The sequence below is a fragment of the Condylura cristata genome, unplaced genomic scaffold, assembly GCF_000260355.1.
Source record: "Condylura cristata isolate star-nosed mole 26May11 unplaced genomic scaffold, ConCri1.0 scaffold00024, whole genome shotgun sequence".
Lineage (NCBI taxonomy): Eukaryota > Metazoa > Chordata > Mammalia > Eulipotyphla > Talpidae > Condylura > Condylura cristata.
Window position 1 is genome coordinate 18093196 of NW_004567125.1, and position 8327 is coordinate 18101522.

The 8327-nt window shown below is 42.3% G+C and overlaps 1 long non-coding RNA gene across 1 annotated transcript in view; it reads right to left on the reverse strand.

The window, feature by feature from the left end:
• Window positions 1-516: 516 nt before the first annotated feature.
• LOC105854022 overlaps window positions 517-8327 on the reverse strand; it is a 42325-nt gene continuing 34514 nt past the window's right edge. The window contains exon 3 of the long non-coding RNA XR_001145750.1: window positions 517-1398. This is a non-coding gene — a long non-coding RNA (uncharacterized LOC105854022). The remainder of the gene's footprint in view (window positions 1399-8327) is intronic.

The window sequence follows — 8327 nt, forward strand, 5'->3', positions numbered from 1 at the left end:
AAAAAAAAAAAAAAAAGAGGCTCTAACTCAACTAGTCCAACACAATAGTACTTCACTCAATGCAGAGCTAACCTCTCCAGCCTTTTACATCACAGTAGCAAGAGGGAGGGTATGAACTTTGCCGCTTTCCCTGCTCTGTCTTTCTTAGCCAGCTGCTAATGCTCAAATCTCAAGAGGGGGAATTGGAGGAAAAGTGCCGACTTTCCTCTAAGGAGTCTCTTGGGCACATGCAATAAGAATATGTGGCCACCAGGTGGCAGTAGAGACTTCTTTCTTTGCCAGACGCACCACTACTAGTTTTAATAGAACCACGTAATTTTCAGTAAACAAAATGTTTTCCCTCCACTTAAAAAGAAAATAAATAACTAAGATCACAAACAGATAATTTTGACTAACACAAAATTCAATTTAAGCTTTGTTTGACCATATATTAGTCAGTTTGGTCCAATTAATCAGAAATTATTTGGGGCCACTGCTCTATTTCCTTATAAAATTTAGTTCTTAGCATAAGCCTAACCTGCCAAGTCAGTTTAATCACAAGCCCCGTTCCCCAACCCACCCTTGTGATCACCCTTAATATTTGGTTCCTCAACTTCCAGCATCACCCAGATAATGTCTGATCACCTGCTCTTTCTTCATCAAGAATCCTGTTAGGTAGGTTTAACCAGAATTCCTCTCAGTAATTTTCCATCCTCTGGCCCCCACCCTGAACCTTGGCGATTAATTCCCACTTGTCCATGCTGTATTCATAGCAAAAACCAATCCCCCCTCCTTTCCCATAAAACTCCATCAACGTATGACCTATGGTTATCAGAATGGGCCTAAGTCAAGTTTGCCTGCCATCTATCGCTAGTGTCACTGAATAATTTTTTCTTTAACGGTATCCTAGGTAACAAATTCTTAAAGAAAATCTTTCATGTTATTAAATAAGCATATCATTTACTAATTCTCCCCTCTCCTCCATGTACTACTGTAATTCTAAATCTTCTCCCCAGACCTTAATTATTATTCACCTTCCCGTAACTCTGAGTGAGAATGCTTTACCCCAAGAGCTCCCTGTTGAGAAAATTACCATTTACAGACCTTTCCGTGTGGGGGCAGCTGGCTAGGCTGAGTCTCTGCTGAAGAGACAAACGCCACTTCAGTGCTTTGTTTTGCTCAGCACAATAGGATAATATTTAAAATGCACAACACATGAAAGACTTCTGAAGACCAAGACTTTGCTGCTGTTGCTGCTGCTGTTGCTGCTGCTGTTGTTGCTGCTGCTGATGAGCTTTCAGGGAGGCGCTGGAGAGACAGCGTGATCCTGACGTCCGTCCAAGATGGCGTCCTAGAAGGCTCCTGATGTGCCTCCTCACACAGCCACTCTGAATCCACTGTTTCACAGAGTGACTCCCTCTGAAAGAAATACTGAAACTAGGTGACAGATCTCTACACATTGGGTAGTTACACCCTCAACTACTAGTTTTACAGGGCAGGGAGAGGGGCACCCCAGAACTCCCAAACTTGCCCACTCTAAATAGATTCTGCAATCCCTGCATCAAGACAAAATATGTAAGGCCTTTAATGGAAAGGAGCATTTTTTAAAATAATAGTTTAATTTTACATCATTTGTGCATTTTTCCATCTCAGTGGTAATCCCCTTGGGCTTCCCATCACCAAATCACCCATGTGCCATCACCATAGTCCAGTGCATTTTCCTTCCCCCGCACCCTGCCGTTTTTGATCCCATTCCCCACTCCACCCCAATAAAATGTCTCTGGTATATAGCTGTTCATTATTATTTTCTCCCCTAGTCCAGAAAGGAGCTTTAATATAATTAGTGTACAATACAGAAAAGACAAAGAACATAGTTTCTAAATCAAACACCCAAATTTACCCATCCCCTTGTGGGTAAAAGTCCACCCAGAAGGGATTGGCCCAAAGCAACGCCTGAAAGCCCACCACAAACTTAAAGCACCTTCTGGCTGGGACCCATAGAAAAGGGTCAGACATGGCCAGACAAGTCTGGGAGGAAAAGAGCAAAATCAAAGTCAAGATAAACGCTGCCATAGTCAACCTCCCACGTCTCTCCCCCACATCTGTTTCGACCAGTCCAGGACCAAGAAACAAGAGCTGCTTCCTCACATGTCTCTCTGTTCCCTGTGCCTCCCTCAGGTCTCCTTCTGGCTCTCCATCCTTCTTCCTTCCTCCTCAGTCTCCTCTCCAGATACTTCTCTGCTCAGCTCCACCCTCCTTCTGGGTGGGGCAGGGAACCTGGAATCTCCCCTTTTCCTGGGAATGGCCTATTAATGTAGTAGGGCCCACTAACCAGTGAAGGGAGGAAGGAGAGATGAAGGGAAGGAAAGGCCTTTATTAATAATAACTATTGTACTAATAGCATCTTTCTTTTTTCAGGTCTTTACTAGGCACAAGTTGTAGAAATCCTTAAGTGAAGGATTATTTTATGTTCACAACACTCCTACAGATAACAACTTCTGTACCCCTCCTTCACACCCCTTCCCATTTTGGGTAGCAAGGTAAAATATGGAAAACCCAACTTCAGAAAGGCAATGAATAATTAGGCAACACAACCCCCATAAAAGGCTAAGAAAACTGAAGATTAAGTAACCTGACAAAAATTAGCAGGTGATAAGTGGTGTCTCTTAGCTCTGCCACCAAGACCTGGTGCCATCTGCCAGCTGCTTCCATCCTCTGGTAAAATAACCCTTCTCCTCATTTCCAACTAAGTACAAAAAAATTTTCCTTCTCAGCCAAAAAGGATTCACTGAAAGGTGAATTCCCAGACTAAGTTTCACAAATCTATCTTCTTTGCCAGTGTTCTATTCTCTTTTGGAAAAACAATGACAATCTCCCCCACCTCTTTTCATTTTGAGATCCCTGTTTCTTTTTTTTTCTTTTTTTTTTTTTTAAGATTTATTTACTTATGCATACAAGAACTGAGGTACAGGCCAGAGTTACAGGAGGTAAGAGGCTTCACCAGAGACAGAATGGAGAGCAGAACAGGCAGCTTGACTGCTGAGGGGAGCAGCTGGCAGGACAGGAGAGGTCTGCTACGCCATGTGGGTCACATCCCTGGTAGGGGATCAAATTGGTGCTGTAGTGGTTGCAAGGGCTTCATAGTGTTGAGCTTTAACCCTTTGTGTCACCAGGGAAGGCCTGATAGCCCTGTTTTTGTAAGTCTTTCAAAACCACCTCTAAAAATTGAAATTTAAATACAACTTCCTGTTCCAACTTGCTCTTCTGGCTTTAATTAACTGAAATGGAGTCATGGAGTCATGAAAAGAAAAAAAAAATCTATATAGTATCATTTTCCTATCACATGTTTAGGGCTTGTTATTACACTTTCTAGTCATATCTTCCAAATTTGAATGAATATAAATCCAACCACTTGTGTCTCACTGCAGGATTTACTTTGCTACTCAGTAGTATAACAGGACTATGTACTTCCATGAGGTCAAAGTCAAGCTCTAGCAGAAAAATTTAGCAACAAAGGAATATAATTTTTTGTTTAGTTTTAGTTTTTTGTTTTTGTATAGAAGAACTAGGGTATAGGCCAGAGATGGGGTGAGGGGACCTTGAAAGGATTCACCAGAGACACAGTGGGGAGCAGAACAGGTGGGTTTACTGGGATACACTGCTGAGGAGAGCAGAAGGCAAGACAGGAGAGGTCTGCTGTGCTATGTGGGTCAGCTCCCTGGCCCAGGGTCCAACTCAGGCCCGGGCAGTGATAGCTGAGACTTAGCCCTTAGGCTACCTGGGAGGTTCAAAGGAATATTTAAAGGAGTTTGTATGGGGCCCTGGTGGTGTAGGGTATAAAGGCACAGCACTATCAAGCTAAAAGGCTATCACTGCCACTGCAGAATGAGTCTGATCCCTGGCCAGAGAGCTGACCCACATGGAGCAGTAGACCTCTCCTGTCTGACCCACTACTTCCTTCAGCAGTGTGCTTCAACAGACCTGACTGTTCTGCTCCCCACTCTGTCTCTGATAAATCCTGTCACCTGCCTCCCCTTAACTGCCCTCCCCACTCTGGCCCATACTCCAGATCTTGTATGCATAAATAAATAAATCATTTAAAAAATAAAGGAGTTTGTGCAAGCAAAGTGCTTGAAACTGACAGCAAATGCTCCATGGATGTGAGCTCGTGTTACTGTTAATTTAATACCTGGGAGCAGTTCTGACGGCCAGATCAGGAAATGGCTTATCACTCACAAGTCATAAACCATGCTGAAAAAGACAGGAGTGAGGGGTATACACAGGGAAAGAGAGAAGCCTGAGCAAGAATGGAGCAAATGAATTCCTTTCATTCAGTAATCATACACTAGGAGCTAGCTGCCAGTCCTGAAGGGCTGGGAGTCAGTGAGAGAAGCGGGTCTTTGTAATGCAGCTTGATAAATGTGCAGCAAATGATGCGAAGGGCATGGGAACGCCAAAGCCAGCGTGGGCCAAAGAGGGGTCAGAGAAACTTCCTAGAGAGACACCTCAGCTGCTTCTTACTGGGGCAGTGAGGCTGGGAAGATGCCATGGGCCAGGTAGAAGAGGCAACCTAACGGCACACACAGAGAACATTCAAGCTTTATGGGGGGAGAGAAGGGAAAGGATTGGGGCAGAGGTGGGGACCGCAAATACTGACCATGGAAAGTATTACATGCTTTTTTCTAATTAACTATTCAACTCTTTATTATTTATTATTATCTATATTATTTCTAATTAACTCTTGGTTTCTAGAACCAAGAGTTCTAACCAACACATGAGCTTTTCACGTGAATCCTCATGACCATCCTAAAATAGATTTTATCATCCCAAGTCTCAAAGCTGAGAACATATATTATAAAAGAGGCTAGTTTTTCCCAAGAACACATAATCAGGAGTAAGAAGAAGGGAATAGGGGAGTAGAATGTCAATGTTAAACACAGTTTGTTTCCCCCTTCCTGTCCACCTCTAGCCTTCGAATCCCTGCTCAGATCCAGTTTCCAGCAAAGCTTTCCCCGACTTCTCCCATAGCACACAGGACAACTTTTCATGTACCAAATACACAATGACAGTGTGATGATTAACAGTGATGATCAATGACTTGATGACTATTTAACAAATACTGATTTTGTGTGGGTGTCTGTGACCACAGTTAAGAGGGAGGGAGGGACTCCAGTAGTCTGGACTCAGAAGTCCCGAGGAATGAATTTTCTGTGAGCCAATCACAAAATTAAAAGTGGTAGCTGTGAATGTTCCAGTTCAAAGTTGAAAAACCCTGTCTTACAGGCTCCAACAAAATTTAAGAACCACAATGACATTATAATAGAATGTTATTAAACTGGGGCCTCCTGTTGGCACAAGGGGCCCAGCACTAGGGCTGTACCCAGACACTGCAGCATGAGTTCGATTCCCCTACCCGGGAGCTGACCCACATGGCAAAGCTGCCCACTGCTCCCCTCAGCAATGTATTTCAAGCAACCTGTTCTGCTCCCCACTCTGTCTCTGGTAAATCCTCTTCCACCCTCCTCCCCCACTGCACCTTTGACCTGTACCCTAGTTCTTGTATGCATAAATCTTTTTAAAAAATAAAGTAAGGGGCCCTCCCTGGTGGCGCAGCGGGTTAAAGCACAGCACTACGAAGCTTAAGCCACTTCCTCATGAGTTCGATTCCCGCCTGCCCCGGAGGAGTCCACATGGCGAGGCAGACCTCTCCTGACCCGCCCGCTGCTCCCCTCAGCAGTGTACTTCATCGATCTGCCTGTTCTGCTCCCCACTCTGTCTCTGGTGAATCCTCTCACCCTCCGCATCTCTGGCCTGTACCCCAGTTCTATATGAATAAATAAATAAATCTTTAAAAAAATAATAAAAAAATAAATTAAAAAATATATAAAAAAATAAAAATAAAAATAAATAAATAAAGTAAGGAATGTTATGAAAAAAGACAGCCATTTAGAAAGCCATTTTGACAAATAACAGAACCTGGATCTGACCAAGTCTCTAGATGCAACCACAAAGTTACAGGAGACAGAGGGTGGCGGACCTGGGGAGCCAATTAGCAAAATTGACTAGATGAAGCTCTCAGCTTTTCAACAGATTCCAAGCATCCTAAGACACAGGAGTATGGGAGGAGGAAATCTATAGAATACACATGACTTAGGAGATGAACTAATTACAACATGTAAAGGTGATTTGAATCTTAATTCAAAGAAATACATTTTTAAAATGCACACATGCATTTATGAGACAGAAATTTAAATACTAAGTAGATAGCTTATGAAATTGAAGAATAGACTTTATCTAGGTGTCTTGGGTTACTTTTTTCTAAAAAGGTTTATATCAATTAAAACTACATGTTTAATTGTTTACAAGTGAAATAACACATCAAATTTGCTTCAAAATAATACAGAAAAGGAGGTATATGTGAAACCAGATTAGATCACAAGCTGATCATTGTCTGAGCATGCAGTAAGCACAGGGACCTTATTTTACACTCTAACTTTATGGATGCCTGTGTTTTTTACATTAAAAACACTTTTTAAAAACTTGCTTGCTGCTCCCCTCAGCAGTGTACGTCGTGGATCTGCCTGTTCTGCTCCTTATTCTGTCTCTGGTGAAGCCTCTCACCACCCCTGCACCTCTAGCCTGTAGCCCAGTTCTGTGTGCATAAATAAATAAATCTTTAAAATAAATAAATAAATAAAAATATCTGTGCATGTCTATCATGCTTAGAAATGTGCTCCCAGCCAAAGCAAGAAAGAAAAAAAGTACCCAGAATCCTCTCACCACTTGCTTGGTGCTAAATAAATAGAAAGTGTTCCAGTTTATAGTGAGTGGCTTTCACTGGTGAAGAGAAGAGAGCTGGGTGGGCCCCTTGTCGGGGTTAGACCTGTCAGCTTTCACTCAGTGACTCTTGGAAACATGAAGGAGGGTTTGTTCCTCAGAAGGTGGAGCCATGCGCCCAGCCATGGGCGCAGGGGGCCACAAATCGCCCCCCCCAACACGGGGCCCCTTGGTCTCCCCATCAGTGCATCCTCATCAGCTGGCTGGATGCTTGGTCCAAGGTGAGTCCCTTCCAAAAGCTTACAAAGGGAAGAGAAAGGATGTTGATTTTGCTAAATTTTAGATTGCGCTTGAAGGGGCATTCGGAGTATCTTCCAATCCCCTTCAAAGCTCTTTTTGGCAGAACCACCCAGAACAATAAAAAGCAGTGGTCACGCCAGATGTCCCACTTCCCTGTCTTACCAAGAATTTTCAAAGCAGTGCTGGGCTGAAGCTGTCAGCTGCTGCTTTGTAAAATAAATCTTATATTCAAACAGCTACTCGGCACACCGCCCACTCAAGTGCTACACTTTATTTTTAACCTTCATCATAGTCCTAGAGATAGAATGCAGGGTTCTGGTGCACAGCTGTTGAGTTAAACCTCAGCCTGCTCCCAGCTCCCTCCCTGGGCGGAGATCTGCTGTCCAGGACAGCCCCTAGCACTAGCTATACCCCAGCACAACATACTTAAACATTTATAAGGAGGTAGAGCTTATGTTAAGTGGTCATATCACAAAACTTAATAAATAGGATGGGTGGAAGCTTTCAGACAAGCGAGGTGTGTTCATAGCACTTGTCGCTATTCTTTCATAGTGTATATTTATCTCCAAACTCATTATGTATTTGTTAATTATGTACAGATTTTTGTATACAAATGATATACCTCAATAAAGCATTGTTTGTTCATTTGTTTCAAAGACAGGTTTCTGAGCTTTCATTCAAAGGAACTCAGCATTCAGGCAGCACCTAGGAACAACTGCCAAGCATTTTGAAAGTTTCAATGTTACCTAACCAGTTACCTAAGTGGTATTTGTACACAAATACATTTCATTTTTCCATGGCACAGAATGAACAGCTGCTTTCTCAGTGCAGTCCTGTTGGTCACGGATCTTTTAAAACATTTACCTGTTTAATGTAAATAACAACTTGTATAGAGTCTTCCAGTTTCTCTGTTGAGAGCAGATGTTAGGAAATTGTTAGCAACAGTTGGGAAAACAAACATTTAATGGCACAAGTGATTTGGTGAATGAAACAGTTGCACATGTGGAAGAGCAAAAATATAACTCCAAAATCTAAAGTGAAAATTAAAATAATAAAAAATAATAGCAATGTCTTAAAAGTTTAGAGGATTTAGCAAAGAAAGGGAAATACTACAGAGGGCTTGTAGCTTTATGTTGTTCATTATAAGAACTGTTAACATGGTATTCACATTCCTTAACCAACTTTTATACTTGAGAACATAGTAAATATAATTCTATTTAAATGGTAACATTATGATAAAGAGACAATGAAGGTGATCACTGGAAGACCCA